This window comes from Mandrillus leucophaeus, unplaced genomic scaffold (assembly GCF_000951045.1).
Source record: "Mandrillus leucophaeus isolate KB7577 unplaced genomic scaffold, Mleu.le_1.0 Scaffold124, whole genome shotgun sequence".
Classification (NCBI taxonomy): domain Eukaryota; kingdom Metazoa; phylum Chordata; class Mammalia; order Primates; family Cercopithecidae; genus Mandrillus; species Mandrillus leucophaeus.
The window spans coordinates 1,251,234-1,276,992 of record NW_012100765.1 but is presented as its reverse complement, the minus strand read 5'-3'; the positions used below and the strand labels follow the sequence as shown (position 1 = coordinate 1,276,992).

The window sequence follows — 25,759 nt, the reverse complement described above, 5'->3', positions numbered from 1 at the left end:
TTCTCATGATGGTTATTTTCCCACCCAACCCCATCAGTTTGATGGTAAATGTGAAAGCACTTGTTTTTAAATCATCACTTAAAAAAAAAAAATGCCCCAAATCGCAAGGCAGTATCAAAATACCTGTGCTGACTCAGAAAGATAATTTTTCAAGCATCAGCAGAAAGGGGAACTTACAGAATTTGCAATTTTACCTCCTGCCCTGCCTCCCGCCCCCACCCCAGTTCTGCAAATGTGGTAGAGGCAGTCAATTGGAGGGGGCGGGGGAATATAATTTTTCATGTTTCTGTCTTGCCTCATTAACTAATCTAATTCCTTTCAACAAATATTGACAGACACTGTGTTTCTTCAGCGCATTCCAAGATGAATCAGACCTAGTGCCTGTCCCCACCCAGCTCACAGAATAACACCCCAGCTGGGTAAACAAATGACTATAGGTAAAGTCTAGCACAGAGACAGAAATAACTTGCTACAGTAGAAATTAATCTACTTTGGGGAGAAGAGAAGGGACGAGTGTATCAAGGAAAGATGCAGAATCAATATATTTGCTGCTGATGCATGTACATTCATTAATTCCTTTATTCAACAAATACTTGTTGAAAGCCGTCAATGTTCCTGGCCTTGTCCTAGCTTCTAAGGAAAACATCACCAGCCAAAGTCTCTGTCTTCCTGAAACTTACGTTCTGTGTAGGGAGGTGATCAAGATTTAGGGTAGGCAGGTGTTCTATAAGGAAAGAAGGTTGTTAATGATCTAGAAAGAAAGCGATGGCAGTGGCTCAGATGAAATTAGGAAGCCTGGGCTACTGTGGTGGCTGGGAGAATGGAGAGTGGGTTGATTGTGTCCCCCAAAAATAAGTTCAAGTTCTAACCCTTTGTACCTGAGAATGTGACCTTACTTGGGAATAGGTTTTCACAAATGTAATCACATTAAAATGAGGTCATACTGTATTACAGTGGGCCCTAATCCAGTGACTGTTGTCTTTATAGTAAGAGAAAAGTTTGAACACAGAGACACGCAGGGAAGAAGGCCGTGTGATGATGGAGGCAGAGATTGGATTAATGTTGGCTCCAAGCCAAGGAACCCCAAGGGCTGCTGGTCACCACCGAAGCTAGGAGGGAAGTGTGGGATGGCTTCTCTCTCAAACCTCCAGGGAAAACCAATGTCGCCAACGGTCTGCTGATTTCAGACTGTGCTCCCTGAATTGTGAGAAAATAAAGGTCTGATGTTTGAAGGCACCCCAGTTTTGGGTGCTTTGTTATGGCAGACCTTGGAATCTAATACAGAGTGGAAGATTCCAATGCAGGAGACACTGTGGAATTAGAACAGACAGGATTTGGGAATGGGTTAGACATAGGGCCTGAAGGCTAAGAACGCATCAGCAACCACCGTCAGGACTCCAGCTCAGGGAGTTTCACTACAAGTAGGCTCAGTGAGGCATGGAGACTGCTTGCTCCAGTACTTGATACACGAAGTAAGTGCTTTATATGGTTAGGCTTTGTGTCCCCACCCAAATCTCATCTTGAATTGTAATCCCCAGAATCCCCACGTGTCAAGGGAGAGACCAGGTGGAGGTAGTTGAACAATGGGGGTGGTTTCTCCCATGCTGTTCTCGTGATAGTGAGTTCTCACGAGATCTGATGGTTTTCTAACGGCCTGTTCCCTGCTTCACTCGGCATTTCTCCTTCCTGCTGCCTTGTGAAAAAGGTGCTTGCTTATCCTTCGCCTTCTGCCGTGATTGTAAACTTCATGAGGCTTCCCCAGCCATGCTGAACTGTGAGTCATATTAAATCCCTTTCCTTTATAAATTTTCCAGTCTCGGGCAGTTTGGTTTTGTGTTTTTTATTTTTTGAGACAGAGTCTCACTGGAGACTGCAGGCTGGAGAGTGCAGTGGCGTGATTTTGGCTTACTGCAACCTCTGCCTCTCAGGTTCAAGCGATTCTCCGGCCTCAACCTCCTGAGTAGCTGGGAATACAGGTGTGCGCCACAAAGTCCCGCTAATTTTGTATTTTCAGTAAAGGCAGGATTTCGCCATGTTGGCCAGGCTGGTCTTAAACTCCTGACCTCAAGTGATCCACCTACCTCAGCCTCCCAAAGTGCTGGGATTACAGGCGTGAGCCACTGTGTCCACCCTCGGGCAGTTCTTTATGGCAGTATGAAAACGGACTAATACAAACGTGTTAGCTCAGCTGTCATCTTTGGGGTTGGAATGATGGACATTCATGTGGATGTTCCTCAGGGTAGGTCTATGTGGAACACAAAGGCAGTCTGCCCAGCACAGAGTTGGTTCAAAATGGTAACAGTAGGAAATCTGCCACTCCTGTGTCTGACTGCGGGGGTTTGGAGAAGAAAACTAGGCACCACGGATGATGTTAGTGTGTTGGGCTTCAGAGTTCATTTCTCCCTGTCACTAAAGGCCACATCCTGATCCTCCAGCCCTGATCATAAGACAGACTGTAGCATCGCAGAATGGGCACTGACCTGCAGGTGCTCCTCCTTCCACCCCATGGGGGATGCCCCCTCCCCAGCAGCCTGCCAAGTGTCCCCAGCCTCTAATTCTCTTGAGGCTCTTGCCTAGGGTCCCCAAGATCAGTGTGTCTTGTGCTTCAGTTGGTCCTTTAGACCAGCCACGAAGTAACAGGCTTCTCTGCCCTCCCTTTTCTCAGGTCTGGAGACTCAAAGGATCTGGCCTGGGGGTTAACAAGCCTATTTATGCCCATCACTGGAACCAGCTTGATATGGTTTGGTTGTGTCCCCACCCAAATCTCATCTTGAATGGTAGCTCCCATAATCCCCACGTATTGTGGGAGGGACCCCACAGAAGGTAGTTGAATCATGGGGGTGGGTTTTCCCGTGCTGTTCTCATGATAGTGAATACGTCTCCCAAGATCTGATGATTTTATAAAGGGGAGTTCCTTGCACACCCTCTCTTACCTGCCACCATGTAATACATGCCTTTGCTCCTCCTTCGCCTTCTGCCATAATTGTGAGGCCTTCTCAGCCGTGTGTAACTATGAGTCCATTAAACCCAGTCTCGGGTATTTCTTCATAGCAGTATGAAAATGGACTACTACACAGCTCAACAGGCACATGGCAGGGTCTGCTTGGTATAATCTTCACACACAACACTTCAAGAGGGTGGGAACACAGAAAACTGCAAGTTTGTGTTGTTCGAGTAACAACTGGTTTGGCCAGAGCCTCTTCTTGTAAACCCTTCTTAACAATTAGATTCACTCCTTATATGGATTTGGAAGTAATTAACCTGCACTTCTTTAAAATATGTTAAAATTCACATTTTCAGGAGTACAGTAACTAGCTTAGGTTAGTGAGATAACACTGAGATTCGAATCATATCTAGGTACCCACAATGGCTAAGTCTAATCATTTCTTGGTTATTATCCTGATTTTCTCTTCTTTGTCAATGTAAAATATCACAAAAGAGCAAAGGTCAGCACTGAGCAATTCAGACTTGTGCCAAGCTGTCTGAAGGGAAAGAATTCTCGTGTCTGACTTTGAATAGCACCATTATTAACCAATATTACTATTTATTGAATTGTTATTATAAAGTCCACCTACTCTGGAAATGTCCTTGCCAATCAGGTGCTAAGTGTAGCCTTTATCATCTGGTGGGAAGTTGCAGGCCAGCTCTGTCTTACACACTCCCGGAGAATGGGAGGGGCATGGATGAGGCCCGAAGAACCCCAACCATTTCAGTGGAGATGCTGGTGGCCTAACGTGGTGTACATCCCCCTGCCCTGAGAACAGGCTCTACTACTTGTACATGGTTCTAACTGTGAAGGCCCTGGGCTTTTTAAAAACTTTTGTTTTTCAGACAGAGTCTCGCTCTGTCACCCAGGCTGGAGTACAGTAGCACAGCCTCTGCCTCCCAGGTTCAAGGAATTCTCCTGCCTCAGCCTCCCAAACAGCTGGGATTACAGGCACCCACCATCACACCCAGCTAATTTTTGTATTTTTAGTAGAGATGGGGTTTCACCATGTTAGCCAGGCTGGTCTCAAACTCCTGACCTCAAGTGATCCACCCACCTCAGCCTTCCAAAGTGCTGGGATTACAGGCTTGAGCCACCACGCCCAGCCTTAAAAACTAATTTTTAAAGCTATTCATTTATTGGACTAGATCATACACACACACACACACACACAGACACACACAATTCATAAGGTATGCAGTGAATGGGTATATAGTAAAAATTGTGTCCCTCCCACCCAGTTACTCAGTCACCTTCACCAGAGGCCACCACTGTTATCGACAGTTATTTTAGTCTTGAAGAGAGCTAAGGAACTCAGACCTAAAATGGAATTAGGGAAGCTATTTAACCTCATCTATAGAGACAGAGCCTGGAGTCAGGCAGACTGCATTCAAAACAAGGCTTTGCCGCTTCCTGATGTAGAGCCTGGCTGACAGGCTTTATCTCACAGGGCTGTTGAGATAATGAAATGAGCCAACCCCTGCAAAGTGCTTAGCCCAGGCCCCGCACATTTCTACCTTCAATACATGTCAGCTGTTATTAGCTACTGGGTAGTGGAGCTGGTGGAGGAAGGTAGGAGGGAAGGGTGGGGCATAGTTAATCCTTTCTGTGGAAAGCCCTAAGCCCTCATTATCCCAAGGGTAGGAATCCCTACGAGTCTGTTAGAAATGCATGGTCTCAGGCCCCTCCCCAGACTCACTGAATCTTGAAAAGCTCCCCAGACGAGAAGCACTGTCCTGTATGAACCTGGAGTCCCTGAGGGCCAGGCTGTGGCATCCCTGCCCCAGGGGAGATGGTGCTGCTGTCTCTTCATTGCAGACATGAGCCCTTAGACTTTGCATGATGAAAGCTCATGACAAATGCTACCTACCCCCGACCCCCCAGCTTCCTATTCCACATAAGATCGCCTAAGCCCAATAACCTGTGACCTCACAGATGAATGGAATGTGTCCTCTTTCGTCCTGTATCTCTGTGGTAACCTGAGAGATGGCCTGGAGGCAGGGTGGCATGTTGTTTTTAAAGTGATACAAGAGACACAGTGGAGACTGTCCAATGAGTGGCATGGCTGCCAGGATGCCAACTGGGACACTAAAGCCCTGGCAGTGGGGGCTGCCCAGCAGGGCTGGCCACTGGAAATAAGGTCTGCAAGGGTTGAGGGCTGAGAGGCTGGAGGGGCTCATGGGTGACCAGTGCTGCTGTTTGCCACTTGTTCTAAACCAGCAGACCATGGCTAAGAACACTGCCATACAGGAAGCAGCCCTTCCTCTAGGACAGGATCACACGTGGCGGTGGGGAAGGCAGGTCATTAGACATCGTCCAAACCCACAGAATGGGCGCCACCGAGAGGGAACCCTCATGTAAATCATGGACTTTGGGTGATGGTGATGTGTCAATGTAGGTTTACCGACTGTAACAAATGCAGTCTCTGAGGCGGTGTAGATAGTGGGGGAGGCTGTGCATTTGTGGGGGCAGGATATATATGGGAAATCTCTGTGCTTCCTGCTCAATGTCTCTGTGAACCTAGAAGTGCTCTAAAAAATAGTCTATTAAAGAGAAAAAGATTTATATATAATATATGAATTACATATAAACTATATGTAGTGTGTATATATACATATAAACTATTATAAAATTATAAATTACATATAAACTATACATATGTGTGTGTGTGTGTGTATATATATATATAGTTTGTCATTGGATCAACTGTAAAACAGGAAAGAAAACCAACATTGAGGCCCAGGGCAATAGTTTTTTAAAAAATTACAGTAAAGCTGGGTGCATGCAGTCCCTGCTACAGGGGAGGCTGAGGTGGGAGGATTCCTTGAGCTCAGGAGCTTCCAGGCTGCAGTGAGCTATGATCACACCACTGCACTGCAGCCTGGGTGACAAAACGAGATCCCATCTCTAAAATATATAAAAATCACAATGACAACAGAAATCACTTAGAGCTGGACTATCTAACCTGGGAACCTTGAGCCACATGTGGTTAGTGAAGCTTGAAATATGCGTAGTTTGAAGGAGGAACTGAATTTTTAATTTAATGTGCATTTAAATTTAAAAGCTGATACATGTGATATTGTTAGGAAAAAATTTTAATAGGTTTAGAACAATTTGGATATGTGAATCTACCCTTCCAACTTAATTTCATGAACTCTAAATACAGATTAAGTATCTCCAAAGAATAATTAGCATCCAAATTGAGATATGCTATGAGTGGAAAATATACACCAGAGTTTGAAGACTTAATACAAAAAAAAGTAAAATGTCTCATTAATTTTTACATTGTTTACATATTGAAATATTTGGTTACACTGAGTTAGCAAAATATTAAAGTTCACTTCACCTGTGTCTTTGAAGTTTTAAAAAATCTGGCTTCCCAAAAAGTAAAAGACATAAGTATATTACCATCATACACTGCTGGTAGGAATGTAAAATGGCATAGCTGCTTTGAAAACCAGTATGATGATTCCTCAAAAGGTTACACATAGAGTTACCCAGCAATTCCACTCTTAGGTATTTACCCAAGATAATTGAAAACACATGCCCACAAAAAGATCTCATACATAAATATTCATAGCAGCATTATTCGTAATGGCCACACAGTGGAAACCACCCAAATGTCCATTAACTGATACGTGACTAAACCCAAATCTGGTATACCCATACAATGGAATGTTACTCGGCCATAAAAAGGAGTGAAGTACTGATAGATGCTCCCATATGGGTGACCCTTGGAAACATTACACTAAGTGAAAGAAGCCAGACACACAAAAGCCACCTACTGTATGATTACATTTATACAAAATGTCCAGAATGGGCAAATCTATTCAAGACAGAAAGTATATTAGGATTTTGCCAGGGGCTAGGGGAAGAGGGGGAGAGGAAGTGACTGTTAATATGTATGGGTTTCTTTCGGGTATAATGAAAGTGTTCTGAAATTAAATAGTGGTAATGGTTGTACAATTTGTGATTGTACTTACAAAAAATTACATATTTGGCTTGCATTAAATTTCTATTGGACAGCACTAATTTTAATGAGATAACTATTTTCTTTCCCAACTGTCATTAGTGATGGTATAGAATCTAGCCAAAGCTAATCAACGTGGGGTGATTTTAGCCCCATCCCCACCCCATGGGACATGTGGCAATGTCTGGAGATATTTTCGATAGCCACAACTGGGGTGGGGGTGAGGGGAAGAGATTGCTACTGGCCAGGAATGCTGCTAAACATCCTACAACCCACAGGCAGCTGTCCAGAACAAAGAATTATCTGGCCCACAATATCAGTAGTGTGCAGATTGAGAAACCCTGCCCTAAAGGCTGCTCAGAGGATCCCTGCCCCAGCTACAACCTCCTTCCTTTGCTCCATCTCTGCTGCTTTGACTTTCCAGGGGTCTAATTCAGGGTGTGGCCTTCTCAGAAGACTTTCTCCTGGAGTCCACCCCATCACAGTCCTCAGGCCAGGAGCTCCTAGTGATTCTGTAGACTTGGAAACTTCCTGAGCAGAATCCTGAAAGGGCCTAGGGATTCTACAGTTGATTGGCTGTGGAGTCTCTGATTCAGGCCTTACCCTCCGAGACTTCCTGAGTCCCCAGGTGTGATGCTTACACTCAGTGAAGCTAGCTTCATGCCAGATAGATTGCCATTTTTCTTGTTTTCTCTTGCACATCAGATTTTCTAAGCCAAAGACAACTGAAATTTGCAAAGTCTGTGTGAGGAATGGGCTGCTTCTCCGACACCTGAAGTAAAAACCCAACCAAGGATATCCAGACTTGCCTTCAAGCATGTTATTTTCAAATTACCTACTCCGTCTGTTTCTGATGGCTGCTGTAACAAATTGCCACAAATTTAGTGGCTCAGAACAACATAGATTTATTACTTTGCAGTTTGGGAGGTCAGAAGTCCAGCATGAATCTCAGTGGGCTACAATTAAGGTGTCAGCAGAGCCATGTCCTTCTGGAGGCTCCAAGGGAGTGACATGGTTTGGCTGTGTCCCCACCCAAACATCATCTTGAATTGTAACTCCCACAATTCCCACATGCCATGGGAGGGACCCAGTGGGAGGTGACTGAATTATGGGGGCAGTTCTTTCCTGCACCGTTCTCATGATAGTGAATGAGTCTCACAAGATCTAATGGTTTTAAAAACAGCAGTTACCCTGCAGAAGCGCTCTCTTTGCCTGCCGCCATCCATGTAAGACATGACTTGCTCCTCCTTGCCTTCCGCCATGATGGTGAGGCCTGTTCAGCCATGTGGAACTATATGTCCATTAAACCTCTTTTCTTCCCAGTCTTGGGTATGTCTTTATCAGTGCATGAAAACTAACACAGGGAGAGAATCCCCTCTGTCCAGCTTCTGGAGATGGCCTGCATCTCTTAGTACATGGTCCTTTCTTGACCTTCAAAGCCAGCACAGTAGCATCTTCAAATCCTTCTCTGACTGATGCTCCTGTCTCCCTCTTCCACTTATAAGGACCCTAGGGACGAAGTGGGACCACCTGGGTCAAAGCTAATCTCCCTATGTCAGTGCTGATAACCTTAATCACATCTGCAATGTCCCTTTTGCCATATTCACTTTGGTAACATATTCACAGGTTTGGAGAATCAGGATGTGGATGTATTTGGAGGGGATTATTCTGCATACCATACTGTTACATGGGCATGGGTAGTCTACTGCAGGGGGCAGGGTCCCTTAGGCACATTCTGCCGCCTTCATTCCATAGGGAAAAGACATAGGGTATTTTTGTTTTTCCAGAGTTGGAGAATTTGCCCAATCTGAGTTCTCAGGTAGTTAGATGCTGACTTTCCAGATCCTAATTCTCAGCAGTCCTATGCCCCGTAAGGGCCAGTGAGAGATTTACTTTTCCATTTTTATATCTTTGAATAACTTCAAATGAATTACTGTGATTCAGATTTTTTTTACGATTTGGGATTACAATGCTTCTGAAGTTGTCACACTCGCTGAGTTTAAATCTCCTGTAACAGGTAAACCTATCAGATCACATGACAATGTTTAACTTAACATGTATTGAGATCTATCAGATACTGTGTGTGCCCAAGAAAGCTCAGCACTGACCCACAAGGAATATGAAATCTAGCAGGGGAGACAAATAAGGATACTGCCAATCTAACCCCAGTGTGGTGCGCAGCAAAGGCTCTAAAGTCAGTAAAATAAAGAGCTATAGGACTACTGGGGAGGGCGTGAGGCAGGACTGGATGGTTATGCGAGGATGCTGAAATATTGAAAGGGTGATGAAATAAGCTGCATTGGAACACTGGGCCTTCAGGAATGGGCCAGAATCTTTTAAGGTTAAACCTAAAAAGGGGATGTCCTCAGCGTCCTGGAGGACAGGAAGTTCAACCTTAATGGTCCGCGTTAGGAAATTGTCTTAAAGATTCCCCCCCCAGAAAGCAGACCCTGAGACAAGAATGCGGATGCAGTTAGTTTATTCAGGAGATAATCCCAGAAAACATGGGGAGAAAAGGGGAATATAAGATGGAAGCAAAAACCACCAGGAAATGGGACATGAATGAACAATTGTGGGCTGCTGTGGACAACAGGGGCCTGACAACATGGGGATCCTCTAAGGAATCGCGTGATGAATACCTTAGACTAACTCCACAGGAAGCTATGGAGTCTACCAACTCCCACCCCCACTGGTGAAGGACTTTCCTGACTTCTAGATCCACTTTCTGGTGTGGCTAAGCAACCTCCCAGCTCATGAAGTTCTCAGGCTGTGGGAGCTGTCAGGTGGTGGAAACGGCCTTCACCTACAGCCACAGGGAACCTAGGTGGACGGAGTAGCTATAGGGCCAGGCGTTATCAGCACCTGCCTTAGAAGCAATTGAGTACTTTCAACAATCTGGATGCTGGGGCCAATCCATGGGGTTCTTTCGCCTGAGTTATTCTGACTACACTCAGTCAGCATTCAGTCATCATCCTCACCTTCACCCGCTTCAATTTGTGTTGTGTTGATCTGACTTTCTTATGGAACTTGAGTTCCAGTTTTGTCACTTACAGATAGAAGTGGCCTGGGCACGTTAATTAACCTCTTTGAGCCTTGTGGGCCAGCTCACAGTTTTGTTACATGGACTACCAGAAATGCCAAATGTTGAGCATTAATACAGTACTTGGAACACACAAATATTCAATGAACAGTTATGAATTTGTGGATGATGACAACACTTCTGTTTCTCCCTACCATCAGCGCACACTTGTGACCTGGTATAGAAGTTAAGGTGATCTAAAAATGTACCTCCAAGGTGGTTTCATTTTCAGTCTTTTTAACTACAGAACTGACTGATGTGATTTGTGGCTTACTGCTTACTTTGGGTAAATAACAATTCCATTTCAGAAAAATGCCTTACTAAAGTGTCAGTTGGTGTCATGCAATAAGCACAATATCAGCATCATCATTCATAAGAACCGAGAGCCTCCCAGTGAACAGGCTAACCTCTGGCGTAAATTAGGTACACACGGAAGCTATTTTAGACTACAGGGATGCCCTTTAGTAGTTCACTGTATTTGTGTACTAAATGGCTCCCAAATAACCTGGAGCTATGGATGTAATTTCTGAGGGTGAATTTACGTCTTAGCTCAGGCTGCTATCACAAAAGGCCATATACTGAGTGGTTTAAATAAGAGACATTTATTTCTTCTAGTTTTGGAAGTTGGGAAGTCCAAGATCTAGTTATGGAAGCTGGGAAGTCCAAGGTGTTGCTGATTGAGCTCTTGATGAGGGCTCTCTTCCTGACTTGCAGGTGGCTGCCTTCTCATTGTGTCCTCAGATGGCAGAAAGAAGAGAGGAAGCAAGCTCTCTGGTGTCTCTCCTTACAAGGGTTCTAATCCCATCATGGGGCCCCAGCCTTATGACCTCATCTAAACCTGATTACTTCCCACAGACTCCACCTGTTAATAGTATCACATTGGAGGTTAGGACTTCGACTTGAAAATTTTTAGGGGTTACAAACATTAGTCCATAGCACCTTAGGATTACAGAGTGATGCTCCCCTGGGGGAATCTGGCAGCTCGTATAATACAGTCTTACCATATATGGTTCTAGAAATACAAGAAAGGAAATTTTATCCATATCTATTGGCTCAATTTTTTTTACACCACTCATTTTTAGAGCCCTTGGACTCTTGAGGGGCTCCTATGCAGCATCTAACTTTCAATATCTGTTCATAATCACACTATTCCCTCAGTGATCAAAGAAAAACATGCTCTTGCTGGCTTTTTGTCTCTTAGGGGATTTTTTAAAGCTGTAGGACTGTAATATACATACTATTTTTCCAGTAAAACAGAGTGGAGCTTATGGTGTGAAACATCTAGAAAGGGGGAACAGAGACACTGTTTTTAACACCATTAAATGTATTGTCAGTTACCTTAGGTAAGAGTGAAAGAAGTGACTTTGAGACTGACTCATTTAGGCTAGAATTGGCGTGAGGTATAAGGCCATTAAACTAAGGAAAAATGACCAGGGCTGTAGCTTTGGTTCTGCCAATAAACAAATGGTGTGACCACAGGCAAAGAGATCAATCCTTCTCTCATGAACCTGTAAGTTTCTCAAGGGAAGAAACAACATATATATTGTTTTGTAAATTGTTTCCAAGCATTTAAAAAATATCCTTAAGTATTTTCAAAGCATGATTTTTAATGCCTGCATAGTCCAAAGAATATTGTACCATCATATATTTTACCATTCCTCCACTGTTAGATTGTTTCAGTGTTCATTCTTGTGAACCATGCTACAATGACAAGACTCTTGTCCTGATGGCTCTATTTATACTTCTGATAATTTTATTAGGCTAATTACAGGGCCAAAATCTACATGTTAAAGGATAAGTAAATATCACCAATTTGACATCCAGAAGGGTTGTACTAATTTGCACTCTTGCCAGCAGTGCAAAAGTCTGTTTCCACACAGTCTTATTAGCATGAAGTATTATCACTTTAAGAACAATCTTTGAAAATTGAGAAAGGAAGGAAAGGAGAAAGGGAGAAAGGAATGGAGTTGATAAGTTTATGATGAATTTCATGAATTGCATATTTGATGTCTTTGTTCTTTTTTTTTTTTTTTTTTTTTTTTTTTTTCTTTTCCTGTCACCCAGGCTGGAGTGTAATGGTGCGATCTCAGCTCACTGCAACCTCTGCCTCCCTGGTTCAAGCGATTCTCCTGCCTCAGCCTCCCACATAGCTGGGATTACAGACATGCACCACCACACCCAGCTAATTTTGTATTTTTAGTAGAGACGGGGTTTCTCCATGTTGGTCAGGTTGGTCTCGAACTCCCCACCTCAGGTGATTCGCTCACCTTGGCCTCTCAAAGTGCTGGGATTACAGGCATGACCCACCACGCCCGGCCCTGTTCATTTTTTATTGAGCTATTCATCTTATATCACTTTCTTTGTACATCACAAGTGCTTTTCTAAGTTTTTATTTGTTTTTAATATCAGTTTATGGTGGGGGTTTTTGTGCAAAATTCTTACATCATCAGATTTCTTTCTTTTTTTCCTTTTATGCTTAGAAAGACATTCCTTACCTTGAAAGCCACAGTGTCTTCCACTTTTTTTGATATTTATTTTGGCAGCTGATGTAAAATTAGGGATTCACAGGACCTCAGGGCCTTGGAAATTTACAGATCTCCATGTTTGACCCCTTCAGTTTACACTGAGCAAAGAGGCCCAAAGAGAGGAAAGGAAATTACCCAAGGATCTACAGTTGGTTAATGGCAGAACTAGAACTAAAATCAAGGATTTCTAGCTCCTGGTTTATGTCTTCCTTTTAAAAAAAAAAATTAAAAGATAGTTTTCAATAATATCAGTAAACATAATTTCCTTAAACATTTAAAAACATCATTAACCACCTCTCCAAATGTCAGGTTCCTTGCTTCCCTCTCCAGAGTCAATCCTATCATTTGAATGTGTTCTTCCAGACCTAAAAAATAATTTTATGTGTTTGTGTATGTACAAACCACATATACTACCATGGAATGGTTGGAGGGCATAAATTGTATCATTATCGTATGTATTATTCTTCAATATACCTTTCTAATTCTATGTTGTTTTGAAGCGTCCATCATTTGAGCAGGCCACATTTTATTTAGCCAGTTACCCATGAACATTTCCTTAGAAACGTTTCCTTAGAAACAATTCTACAACACACACGTCACATGCTTCCTTGGGTCTTCATGCAAGCTTCTCTCAGTAGATATTGAGAAGTGAAACTGCTGCATCATGGCTAATGTCCTTTTCTGTTTTAAGAGATTTTAAGAGATGTTTTACGAGATTTTGCCAAATTACTCTTACTGGCAATGTAACCATTTCCTCATAATATCAGCTTGATATTGTACTTTTAATTTTTTTATCTCATGAAAGATGTTATAGCTTTAAAATTTGTATTTTCCTAATTACTCATAAGGTTGAGCATCTTCTTGCATATTTGTTGACCATTTATCTCTTCCATAAACTTTGTATATATTTACCTTTTAAAAATAATTGTTACGGGTGTTTTATCTATTTGATTTTTATGCACCCTGGAAATTAATCTTTGTCTATTACAATGTCCTATATACAAAGTGTATCACTTTAATTTTCTTTGTGGTATTTTTGTTCTATAGAAAAATTTTAATTTGATGTAATCAGAATTATTGATATTTCTCTTTTTTCCTGTTCTTTTCTTTCTTTCTTTCTTTTTTGAGATGGAGTCTCGCACTGTCACCCAGGCTGGAATGCAGTGATGCAACCTCTGCTTCACGGATTCAAGCAATTCTTCTGCCTCAGCCTCCTGAGTAGCTGGGACTACAGGCGTGCACCACCACGCCCAGCTAATTTTTGTATTTTTAGTAGAGATGGGGTTTCACCATATTGGCCAGGCTGGTCTCAAACTCCTGACCTCATGATCCACCCGCCTCGGCCTCCCAAAGTGCTGGGATTACAGGCGTGAGCCACTGTACCAGGCCTGTTCTTCTTGTCCCAAGAAGATCTTATATCTCTCAAGATCAAGAAAATCATTTTGAAAATTTTTTTCAGTACTTCATAGTTTTTTTAAATTTTAACTCGGAGATCAAATAACCTCAGAGTTTATTTGGGATCCATCGTGAGGTAGTGGCATCTTTTCCATATGGTGGCTAATTGTGTCAGCATTGAAGCACTTGTCTCTTCCCTACAAGTTGAAAGACTATTTCTATCCATAAACCAAATTCCAGTATTGGCTTCTGTACTCTTTCCTCAATTTGGTTTATCTACTTATTTACGGCCACTCCCACACTATCTTATGACCACAGCTTTATCATTTGTCTTGATATATGATTGGTTAGTTCAATGCTTTTTCCATCTCCTTTCAGAGATGCACGTTCATCTTCTATCATAGCCAAAGAAGACCAACAAAGACCAACAGAGGCCATGTGTCTGGTATTCAGCTCCAACAGCAGGCAGTAGATTTGTTACAGAGACTAAAACCCACCTTATTGCCAAGTGACCCTCCTCTCACCAGCCTCCCCTGTTGCCACCCAAATTCCTGCCACTGAACTACTCCTCAAAATAAAACACAGCTGTAAAATGCACACCTGTTTTGGATTAGTTACAATAAATCAGGATCTGTATTTATTTCAGTTCCCCAGACAGGTGAAGAACAAGCTGCGTATATTATAGCAAGCCAACTAGAAAGCAGAAGAAAATTCCAATCATGAGTTTTTGTTTTTCCTCTTAGGGCAAAGGAGGTTACACTTCAGGAGTCTAAACTTGTTGTTTCCAAACTGCTGTGAGTCTTTACAGAAATGCTTCTAAAAGTTGTGGCATTCACTCTAGATCCATCTAACTGAGCCCATGGTTTTCAAACTAATGCCCAAGAGAATCCTCAGACAGCATATTAAAAATGCAGGTTCAGGCCAGCCACGGTGGCTCATACCTATAATCCCAGCACTTTGGGAGGCCGAAGCAGGCAGATCACCTGAGGTCAAGAGTTCGAGACCAGCCTGCCCAACATGATGAAACCCTGTCTCTACTCCAAAAAAAAAAAGCTGGGCGTGGTGGCAGGCCCCTGCAGTCCCAGCTGCTTGGAAGGCTGAGGCAAGAGAATCGCTTGAACCTGGGAAGTGGAGGTTACAGTGAGCCGACATTGTGCCACTGCACTCCAGCCTGGGTGACAGGGCAAGACTCTGCCTCAAAATTAATAAAAATGCAGGTTCAGCAAGTCTGGGGTAAAACTTAGGGACCTGTGTTGTTTTTTTTAAAAGACCCACCTCATCAGGTGATTCCAATGCGAATCATCTAGGCCCTCGCTTTAAGACACTGCCCTGGGGACTCCAGGCAGCGCAGAACCACCTGAACACGAGGCATCCAAATCCTTAGTGCAGGCTGTTTGCCGTGACATGTTTCTGTAATGAGTTAGCTCTGTGAGATCAGTCTACAGGGGAATGATGTCAGTATAACCAACATGCTGCATTGGTTCATACGCAGTTTTTCTTTAGCAAAGGGAACCAGAATAGCTGGAATAAATTACAGAAATTTGAGCAGGAAAACAAGCCTTTAACTCAGCTTTTGCACTGGCAGCAGGGGCCCTATTGTATTTTAACAGACTTCAAATGCAGCCTGCCCTCAGCGGTCCTCTCTCCTGAGAAGCACACTCCAGGCCTGTGTGTCTACGGTCAGATTGAGCGGCACCCCCAGGCCCACCTTAACAGCATCTTTGCTGTCTCAGAGATCCACTTCCGTCTTTGAGGTCTCAGAACCCTCAAGCTGGCTCCATCTGAAAGACCTCCAGCATCTCTGTTCTACTGTGTGTTTTTAATATCTGCCATGGTGGCCTCCAGCCAGCCTGGGCCACCTCCCTGGGCAGTCCAAGTGAGCTTCCGGGCACATTTTAAATTTTGTTAGTCTCTGGTTTCAAAATGGTCTGTTCCCTAAGTGACCTCTTGGGGATACTAATTTTCCCCAAAGTCCTTATACTTTAAGTGTGTGATTTTTTCAGAATGTGAGGTGTTTCTGGGATGCATATATGGCACTAGGGCAGGAACGCCTTATGTGAAGAATATCCACTGCCTCTGTTTGAAAAGCGATATTGAATAACCTGATGCTGTGTTCCTTGGCTAAGATTGTGGGAAACCAGGGGCAAGGACTCCAGAATCCCCAAGAAAGTACATCACAAGCTGTATAGCCTTTAGCTCTCTGCAGCCCTACTCTGTGCAGGCGGAACTTGGAACCCCCAGGAGTTAGCTCCATGTGGGCTCCAGGACTCTCAACCATGGCTGTGCCTCGGTCGCCCAGGGTCAGCCGGAGCTTCCATATAAGAGCACACGCACCTGGGCTCTAACCTAGATCTGTTGAAATAAGGACCTCCAGGATGGGGCTTGCGCATCTGTATACAGTCAGCCCTCTGTATTCATGGGTTTTACATTTGTGGATTCAACCAATCATGGACCCAAGAGATTTGGGGAAAAATTGCATCTTTACTGAACATGTACGGACTTTTAAAATTGTTATTCTCGATGATAGAGTATAACAACTACTCATGTAGCATTTACATTGTATTAGGTGTTATAAGTAATTAGAGATGATTTGAAGTGAACGGGAGGATGGAAGTTATTTGCAAATACTATACCATTTTATATCAGGGACTTGAGCATCCTCAGATTTTGCTATCTGAGGGGGATACTGGAACCAATCCCCCACAGATACCAAGGGACAACTCTATTTTGCAGTTACAGGCCAGGCACAGTGGCTCACACCTGTAATCCCAGCACTTTGGTAGGCAAAGGCAAGAGAATCACTTGGGCCCAGGAGTTCGAGACCCTCCTGGGCAACATGGCAAAACCCCATCTTTACTAAAAATAGAAAAATTAGCCAGGTGTAGTGGCACGTGCCTGTAGTCTCAGCTACTCGTGAGCCTGAGGTGGGAGAATCACCTGAGGTCCAGGCTGTAGTAAGCAGTACGCGGGCCACTGCACTTCAACCTGGGTGACAGAGGCCCTGTCTTGGGGGAAAAAAACAGTTTCCATATGATTGTGTAGCTCAGCTAAGGCTCTCAACCTTGGAAGTATAGAGAATAACCTGGGAGCTTTTAGAGCTTCCAAGGCCCACACTGCAGACCAAATCACGCCAGAATGTCTGAGAGAGGACCAGACCCAGGCAGCTGATGTTCTAAAGCTCCCAGGTGATTCCACACATAGCTAGGGTTGAGGGCTCAGCTTTGGGGTCTTTTCTCATGTGAGAAGGATCCTATGCTCTGTAGACTGTGGCTACTGCAACTTCAGTGTGTGTATGAATCTCCTAGGAGTCTGGTTGAGAATGCAGAAGGACTGGAACAGGGCTTCCAAGCCTGCATTTCTAACCAGCTGGTCCGTGGACCATACCAAGAGTCACAAAACTGCAGGTACTAATGACTCTTCATTTATTATTCAGCCCTGACAGAGGATAATAACTGTAGTGAGCCAGGACATTAAACGGCAGGCAGATAGTTAATGGTATTTGGCAGAAGTGGCACAGCAGGCTTTGTGATTAAAAAGAAAACAAATGTTTGTTTTCCTTCCTGGGTCAGCTAAGGAATGGTACTGACAAGAGGTGTGCTGGCCACACTCTAAGAGATAAGTGATTAGAAACCTCCGCCCTTCCAGCCGGGCACAGTGGCTCACACCTGTAATCCCAGCACTTTGGGAGGCCGAGGTGGGCAGATCACAAAGTCAGGAGATGAGATCAAGACCATCTTGGCTAACATGGTAACACCTTGTCTCTACTAAAATTACAAAAAATTAGCTGGGTGTGGTGGCGGGTGCCTGTAATCCCAGCTACTCGGGAGGCTGAGGGAGGAGAATCGATTGAACCTAGGAGGCGGAGGTTGCAGTGAGCCGAGATCGCGCCATTGCACTCCAGCCTGGGTGAAAGAGCAACACTCCATCTGGGAAAAAAAACAAAACAAAACAAACAAACAAAAAAACCTCTGCCCTTCCCATCATCAGCTGAGATCTGGAGTCATTGTTTTAATAGTTGTTATTTTAGGAGAACACAATTGAGTATGCAAATGAACTCAAGATCTCAGGTTGTTTGTAGAATGGAGCACTGTATTACAAGATGGTTTAGATCAGCTGCTCGTGTTTTTCTATACCCTAAAACCATTTACTAGAGCCCTGCGATGTACCCTGCCTGTTACTGGATGGCCGTGCAGATTTTCAGGCTGCTGCTTACTCTGTACCGCCTGCCTAGCAACTAGCCTGAACTTAGATTAACGTGAAGTTTCATACCACATCAGCTCAAATGTGCTTAGCATAGAAGTACATTTTCTCCTGTTACTTAAAACACAACTGGGAATTAGTGAGCTATGGTGGCAGTTTGCCACCTTTGAAGGCATGAACTTTCAAGGTGTGAATACATACATCATTTAGTAGGAACTACTGGACTTGCACATCAAGGCCTCTGTCTCTAGGTCTCTCTCTCACCCCCAGCTTTCTGTTTAAATCAGTCAATCCTCATATTGTCAGCAAATCCAGGAAAGATGGCACATCTAGACTTGCTCATTCTTTCCAAATGGCACATAATAGTCCTATTGATTAACTAAATGCCTCTTAGAAACCAAAACACCCTTGGTTTCCAACCTTTGGTTCAGCTGGCTTTGATCATCTGTTCAGTCCCACAGGCTCATAGGCGCACCTCTTTCCTGGCTATACTCCCAGCTCTTGACTGTGAGGCTGATGTCGTCCTGGCCACTGGTAAAATCCCTGGCAAGAAAGTGACCAGAAGCTTTCCTCTGACCTGAAAGAGGAGATGAGACCCTGACATTTTTCTTTTTTTGAGATAGTCTCACTCTGTGGCCTAAGCTAGAGTCTAGTGGTGCAATATCAGCTCACTGCAACCTCTACCTCCCAGGTTCAAGCAATTCTCCTGCCTCAGCCTCCCGAGTAGCTGGGATTACAGGCAAGTGCCAACATGCCCGGCTAATTTTTGTATTTTTAGTAGACATGGGGTTTCACCATATTGGCCAGGCTGGTCTTGAACTCCTGGCTCAAGTGATTCACCCACCTCAGCCTCCCAAAATGCTGGGACTATAGGCATGAGCCACCACACGTGGCAAACCTTGAGAACTTACTGGGTGCCTGGCACTATGCTAAGTTCTCTTTTTGAACATAGGTACAAAGTCTTATCAATAAATGGTGCTAGAAAAATTGAACATCCAAAAGAAAAAAGAAAAAACCTTAACCTAAACCTCATGCTTTCTATAAAAATCAACTCAGAATGGATGATTGGCTTCAAATCTAAAACATAAAGCGATAGAACCTAGAGAAAGACCGTGGCAGAAAGAACATCTTCAGGATCTCGGGAAAGGCACAGAGTTTTAGACTTGACACCAAAAGCAAAATCCATAAAAGGAAAAATTGACCATTAGACCTCATCAACATGAAAAGCTTTTGCTTTGTGACAGCCCGTGTAAAGAAGATAAAAAGACAAACTACAGACTAGGAGAAAATATTTGGAAATTTTTGGGAGGCCAAGGTGGGCAGATCACAAGGTCAGGAGTTTGAGACCAGCCTGGCCAACACAGTGAAACCCCATCTCTACTGAAAATACAAAAATTAGCCAGGCGTGGTGGCAGGCGTCTGTAATCCCAGTTACTCCAGAGGCTGAGGAAGGAGAATCGCTTGAACCCGGGAGGCGTAGGTTGCAATGAGCCAAGATCGTGCCACTGCACTCCAGTCTGGGTGACAGAGGTAGACTCCATCTCAAAAAAAAAAAAAAAAAAAAGTGTGTAAACCAACGAAGGACTATTCTCTAGAATGCATAGAGAAGTCTCAAAATTCAACCATAAAATAACAATCCAGTTAGGAAATGGATTTAACAGACATTTCACCAAAGAAAATATACATTTTAAATGAATACATTTTAAAATGTTCAAAATTGTTAACCATTAGGGAAATGCAAATTAAAAGCAACAATGGGATATCACCACACACACATCAGAAAGTCCAGAATAAAAAATAATGACAACACCAAATGCTGGTGAGGATGTGGAGAAACTGGGCCCTCGTACATTGCTGATGGGAATGTAAAAAAGGTACAGCATCTCTGGAAAACAGTTAGACAGTTTCATTACAAACTAAATATGCAAGCCCCATGTGACCAAGCAATGACCGTCCTGGACATTGGTCCCACAGAAATGAAGACTTATGTTCACACAGAAGTCTGTACATAAATGTTTTAGCCATAAGAGCAAAAAACTGGAATCAGCCCAAATGTTCTTCAACCGGTGAAAGACTAAGCGAACTGCATGGAATACTACTCAGCAATAAGAAGGCATGAACTTTTGATACACACAAGTTGAATGAATCTTGGGGAATTCTGCTGAATAAAAAAAATCTCAAAAACTTATATACTATATGATTCCATTTATGTAACATGTTTGAAATGGCAAAATTTTAGAATTGGAGGACAAAGTAGCGGTTGCCGGGGGCTACCGAACGGGGAGGGCAGGAAGCAGGTGTGTACGGTTATTAAGGGTAACACAAGGGATCTTTGTGGTAATGGAATTGTTCCATATGTCGACTCTGGTAGTGGATGCAGGAACCTACGTAAGTGATAAATGTCTGTAGATCTTAATACACACATACAAGTACAACTGGGGAACTCCAAATTACATCAGTAGATTGTATCAATGTCAATATCCTGGTTATGACATTATACCATTGTTTTGTAAAATGTCACCATTGAGGGAACCTGGGCAAAGTGTACTGCCATCTTTCTATATTATTTCTTACAACTGCATGTGAATGTACAATTATCTCAGTAAACATTTCAATTAAAAAACATGTAATAAAACCATTCATAAATGGTATAGATCTGCTAATGAATTCTCTTAGAAATACTTAGTGTATTCTGCTGCTTTATGTTTAATTTTAAATTGAGCATTAGGGGAAATGCAGTATTTATATATTTATTTATTTATTTACATATATATCAGATTTTTTTTTTCAGAGACAGGGTCTTGCTATGTTGCCCCAGCTGGTCTTGAACTCCTGGGCTCAAGCAGTCCAATTGCCTTGGCCTCCTACAGTTCTGGGATTACAGGCATGAGCCCCTGCACCTAGCCAGGAATGCAGTATTTTAATTGGAACTCTGCCAACACTTTTATCTAGAGGTGTGTTGCCATTTTTGTCTTCCATAAAACTTTTGTCCCAAGAAAGTCAGGATTACAAAGAATGAGAATGAGAATGTCATGGGTTGCTCTGAAAGGAGAAATTGTAGTTAGGGATGAGAAAAGCAACTCGAAGCACCTTGCAGGATCTCAGTCTTGAAGCAGCAGGTAGGCTGAGCTAGAAACAAGGTGGGCAAAGAGATTCCAGACGGAAAGATGGACCATCCACCGCCTGTTTTCCAGGTGGGGAAACCAGCTTATAGTCCTGCTTTGCCTTTCAGAGATAGACAGAGGCAAAAGGCAGAAAGTCCTGAGTGCTAGGTGAATATGGTAAGATCTTCCTGGATCTAATTAGCAATTTTTCAGAGATAATGAAGCACTAATAAAGCAAAGTTGTAAATCACCAGCATTCACAAGGGAACCCAAGTGCAAGATTTGGATGGTGCTGGGCACAGCAGCTCACGCTTATAATCCCAGCACTTTGGGAGGCTGAGGGGGGGCAGATCACAAGGTCAGGAGTTCGAGACCAGCCTGACCAACATGGTGAAACCTTGTCCCTACTAAAAAAAAATAAAAAAATCAGCCAGGCATGGTGGCGCGCACCTGTAATCCCAGCTACTCAGGAGGCTGAAGCAGAAGAAGCACTTGAACCTGGGAGGTGGAGCTTGCAGTGAGCCGAGATCGTGCCACTGCACTCCAGGCTGGGCAACAGAGTGAGACTCCATCTCAAAAAAAAAAAAAAGATTTGGATGGTTTAGAACGGGGGTCCCCAAACCCCGGGCCATGGACCAGTACTGCTCTGTGGCCTGTTAGGATCTGGGCCACACAGCAGGAGGTGAGCAGCAGAGCATGAACCCTATTGTGAATGGTGCATACAAGGGATCTAGGCTGTGTGTTCCTTATGAGAATCTAATGCCTGATGATCTGAGGTGGAACAGTTTCATCCTGAAACCATCCCCGCCGCGTTCTGGCTGTGGAAAAATTGTCTTCCACAAAACCAGTCCCTGATGCCAAAATGTTTGGGGACTGCTGGTTTGAAACAGCCCATTCCCAGGCCAAAAGAGTAACTAATAGGAAGCACATACTATTAGCAGAGAGTTGGCCTCAGCATCTTTTATGTGAAGCCAACCAAAGAATGTGCTCAGGAAAATAAAGGCCATAAAGTGGTGGAGACGAGTGATCATTAGAATCACACCTAACTGACTGGATGTGGTGGCTCACGCCTGTAATCCTAGCACTTTGGGAGGCCAAGGTGGGTGGATTACCTGAGGTTGGGAGTTCGAGACAAGCCTGAGCAACATGGAGAAACCCCATGTCTACTAAGAATACAAAATTAACCAGGCATGGTGGCTCATGTCTGTAATCCCAGCTAATCAGGAGGCTGAGGCAAGAGAATCACTTGAATCCGGGAGGCAGAGGTAGTGGTGGGCTGAGATCGCCCTATTGCACTCCAGCCTGGGTGACAAGAGTGAAAGTCCGTCTCAAAAAAAAAAAAAGAAAAATCACACCTAACTATACTTGGCATTTACTCTAATATTGTATAACTACTTACCCAGTCAATGACTGATTGCCTATTACATGGCAGGCATTACTCTAGGGACTTGGGTTATATCAGCGAACAGAATACACTGAACAAATTACCTTCCATCACAGAGCTCAATTCTGTGCTTAGTGCTGATTCCTGATCAGGAAGATTCTTCATTACCAGAGCCCAAGAACACATTTCCTTACTGTACGCTTGTGATCCCATGACCCCAAACAGAAATGCAACTCCCTCTGGGGTGAAGCTGGGCAACTGTGCAGGAGCACAGACACAGCACTTCTGACTTAAGAGTGAGGATGATCTTACCCCAGTGTGGCTGCCGAGAAACTTAAGATGGGCAGACTGTCGGGCCTTTGCCTCTGACTTGGACGAGGAAAGTGAGCTCAAAACCAAGGTGAAGAGTTGGCAGGGTGACCCTTGAAGATGATTCAAGTTAGCCTGGGGTACCCTCTCTGTTTTCCACTCCCAAACTGGGATTAACTTTATAATCTTCCATAAATATAGAGACACTGGGGGCTTTCCAATATTAGCCTGGCTAGGTACTATTTCAAGACAAATAACAGCAAGATGGCCTTGCATTCTAAAAGAGAGAAAGGGAGACAGGAAGTGAATACACCTGGAGATGCATGTTTAGGCAGGAGATAGTCTACAATATGGCCTTGTTCTTAGAACATTAGAGAGATGGAGTTTTTCTCAGCATGCTAAAAACAGTATGCAGATGAAGAGAAAATACTAGGAGGTAAACTGCTGGTCACTGTTTCTGCAAAAAGGCACCTAAAGGTAAGTGAATCAGGCAAGACTCAAGATTGGGCAAATTTGGCCAAGCGTGGTAGATCACGCCTGTAATCCCAACACTTTGGGAGGCCGAGGTGGGTGGATCACCTGAGGTCAGGAGTTCGAGACCAGCCTGGCCAACATGGTGAAACCCTGTCTCTACTAAAAATATGAAAATTAGCCAGGCGTGGTGGTGGGTGCCTGTTATCTCAGCTACTCAGGATGCTGAGGCAGGAGAATCACTTGAACCCGAGAGGCGGAGGTTGCAGTGAGCTGAGATCGTGCTATTGCACTCCAGTCCAGGCAACAACAGCAAGACTCTGTCTCAAGAAAGATGAAAAAGAGCGGGCAAATTTATTACTATGGCTCCCATCGCAGCATTTTTAACCATTTCAAATTTTGATGTCCACACAAACCTCAAATGTCTGAGAATAAATATTTAGACTGTCTTTTGAATTTGTTGTGGAGAGATTCACCTATCTTTTTGTGAACAGTATTATTTTAAAAAATTGAATTTAGTTCCCAAGGACCCCCAGTGCTTCTGTGTCACATCTGCGATGATAGTTAGCCACTTGCTGTAAATTTGGCTACATTGGATACGTGTGTAGAAAACACAGGTATCTCCTACAACTAAATGGAAACTTTTTGCATGGGTAAAAGAATCTCAAATATGCCAGTCCCTGTGGCAAAATTTTCCTGCTTTAGTCAAAGGAAAGCAAACACCACAGATACAAAGATCCTTTTTCCAACTCCAGGCTCCGCAGAACTGCTCTTAAAGGTACAGCTTCCATTCACATTTCTGGTTGTCCCTTGAGTGAGAGGTCAGCTCTGCTACTGACCACTGCAAAGTGAGAAATGGTCTCACCGCTTGCAGAACATGCAAGCCCTTCAGTTTGCTTTCTGAACAACAGTGTTCATGGTTCTGAAATAATTGCCTTAGTCACACCACCGAGCACCGGTTGGACCTTCAGCTGATACCTGGTAGAGTGGATGTGTAGTGATGAATATATGTGTGAGTGTGTAAGCCAGAGTTCCATAAGACCTTCCATAGGGTGCATAAGATAGATGACCTGGCTCCCCAGAAATAGCCCATTTTACTCGACTGTCTTGCTAGTAAACAAGTGAGCCAGGGCTCTCGATCTCAGAATTCGGTTTAGGTCACAAGCTGAGGATGACAAAGGGGGCTCCTCCCTCCTGCTCTTTGAAATTTGGGGCAGATGGAAGAGACAGAAATTGCCTTCCACAATGGTGGGTCTAAAACCGATATCATCAATCAATAGCCCCCTTCCCTTCCGCTTCCTCCTTTTGAGTTACTTTATCACCTTCCCCCACCTTTAATAATAATTTGTCCAAGGAAACACTTTGAGTGGATAAATGACTGTAAAAAAAAGCACTTAGCTGAGCAAGGAAGAGCATTTTATAATTAGAAAAGGAAATGCCACGTTTTTCAACATGAAAAAATTAACATTGTCACTTTATTTTGTACTAAAATATGGTCAAAGCACCTCCTTAAGCTTATCTTGGGCATGAAACTGTGGTCATTGGTGTGTGAGCTGCTAAGAGACGTGTGTTAAGTAACTGGATAGGAGAATCTGGTTCTCCTGTGAAAGGTAAAATATAAATGTGGCTTTTACTTGGCTAGTTTGGCTAGCAGAACAGAACAATTTGCTTAGTCAACAGTTACCTAAAATCTGGAGATTTTTAGATTGGCTTTTTTATGACTGGGTCTTTAGAAATTCATGTGTCAATTTTTAATATTTTCACAGAGTTAAGTCACTTTGCATTCGGAATATTTTATCTTTGGAGTGTATCTAGTCTTCTATAAAAATAATACTAGTTTTCCAGTACAAAATTGGGAGAAAGGGGAATACAGAGTATAGTAAAAATAATAGACAAATCACTTTTCTTAGGTATTTATTTACAAAACTCCAATCTTGCCCATACTACAGCATAAGTCCAAAGCTCACTGGGGATCCTTTAAAATGGAAAATATCAATAAAAACATAAGTTATGTATCAAGCACAACATCTTTTGTGCATTGATTATTCCCATAAATTTAATTCCATCTCTTTACACTCCCAAATCGGTAATGAAGGAAAACACATTTATTTCTTGGTAGCTTTTTTTTTCTTAGCCTCGTTTATACTCTGTTTTGACAAACATCCACTCAAAAATATCCCACCAGTGTGGCAAAAGTTACTCTGCCTGCTTTCCCTAGCATCACAAAAAAAGTGAATTCTACAAGTCTTTTAGACACACTGAAGTCTTTCATTCATACCACAAATTCTGATTAAAGCCAAAACCTATCATTTTCAAAGCACTCCCTTGCAAATGAC

The 25,759-nt window shown here is 43.3% G+C and overlaps 1 protein-coding gene across 1 annotated transcript in view; it reads right to left on the bottom strand.

Annotated features, from left to right (window-relative positions):
* ALPK2 (alpha-kinase 2) overlaps positions 1-25,759 on the bottom strand; it is a 128,951-nt gene that overhangs the window by 69,145 nt on the left and 34,047 nt on the right. The gene's annotated exons all lie outside the window — the stretch shown is intronic.